Genomic DNA, 1,836 nt, shown 5'->3' on the forward strand with positions numbered 1-1,836 from the left:
GTGAAATGTTTGAGTCACAAAATTTGACTGTCAAACAGTTTGTCATCAGAGTACAGTGTATAACCCCCCCCCCCCCATGGGGGGGCGCCTCATGGTTCGGTGGAAAGGTTGTTTTTTTTTCCCACCTAGAATAACCAGTTGTATTTTTGCTGTTTGTTGCTAGTGGGTATCTGAGTACCTTGGCCTTCACTGTGATCTTTTCATTGTTTCTGATGAAACAAATACCTCCACCAAACAATGGTCTGCTTCAGAATCTTGAAAACAAAGATCTTATTAACCCTCTACTGAAAATGTGTCAAAAATAGAATGAACTGATTTAAAGTTGACGATGTTTATTTAATTCGAATCCATAATGGGACAGATGGTTCAGACAAGGGGGGATGGGGATGTGGGACAGATCAAAATGTTCTGTACTAATCCCTCTGGTATTGGCAGACACCTGAGCTGCACAGGGGGGTTGCAATTTAACATTGGCATGGATACTGCATTAATCACACCTCACACCGAAGACCAACAACAGAGTGAGCATGTAGCAGCAAGCAGAAAATAAGAGCTGTGCCTCAAGTTACAGTAAAAGGAGTGTCTTGACCTCCTCTATATATTAGTTAGTTCACGTCATAATAATGTTTAGAGTTCTACAAAAACATGGAATAAATGGTAATATCTTTAGTCACAGGGACACAAGTCTTCCTCTCACTCAAACTCTACCATTTTAAGCAGAATAGAAATTTAAATTGGTAATCAACATTACTTTCCACTTTGTGTTTTTGCTGTTCTTCTCATGGTGTTAGTAATAGTCCTGTGTTGGAAACTACACCTTTAAATGCATGTTGTATTAAGAGGATGCAATCGGCAGTTATTGCAAGGCTGGGTGTTTCTGCAGAACTTCAACGTTTTTGTACAAATAGATATTGAGTTGGGACTGGTATTGGAATATTGCCTTTAATAATTACCGGTAAGCTTATTCAACCCTAGAAAAAAAAAAAAAAAAAAAGTAACAGTACATGTTCCACAGGGCAATTTGTACACTATTATCTTGTTTAATCTATTAATGTTATATTTACAGAAAACCTATTAATAGCTATATAGTACATTGATAATAACTATAAATGCAACAAACAAACTCCATCACTTCTGCTCAATCCGAAAGTGAAAAAAAAGCCCTGTAGATCCACCTTAACGTTTTAAGTTTTGATTTATCTTCTTGAGCTTTTCCTGGCACCAGGGCAGCACAATAACTCCAACTGATCTTTGTCTCGGGGAAAATCCAGATTCTAAGCCAGCTCATTGGCTAGCATTGCTTTCTTTTGGTTTTCTTTGCTTTGGGCTGTGCCTCAGTTTCAAGTTTCATGTTTGTTCACAAGCACACTATGAACACCAACAGCATAAAGATTCAAATGAAATAAGAATTTGCATGGTTTGTTATACTTCACCTTTGACATGCTTACTGTACAGTAAACAATAATAGTTTAGCTTCCTGTAGTGTATTCACTTTGTACCAGTAGTGGCAATATAGGGACATAAGACGGCCCTAAACATGTACAAACTTATTATTATTACAGCTAAACACATCTATGCTTTGAGAAAACCACAATATATAATCTATAGCACTGTCCTCTTACCCAATAAGCACAAAACTAAGAAACAGCCATATAAATGCCTTGTTTTCTTCTACTGTTTTAGTTTTTTTTTTTTTTTTAAATCAGCAAAGAGCATGCATATATTAGTATCAACTATCAGGCTTGACCTGAAGCTTTCAGACTCCTGACAAAAAACAGCCTCTTTCTTCCTTGTGAAAACCCTTGACTAGTACAGGGTATCACCAAGGTTTTTAAA

Source organism: Polyodon spathula, chromosome 14 (assembly GCF_017654505.1).
Source record: "Polyodon spathula isolate WHYD16114869_AA chromosome 14, ASM1765450v1, whole genome shotgun sequence".
In the NCBI taxonomy this organism is placed as follows: domain Eukaryota; kingdom Metazoa; phylum Chordata; class Actinopteri; order Acipenseriformes; family Polyodontidae; genus Polyodon; species Polyodon spathula.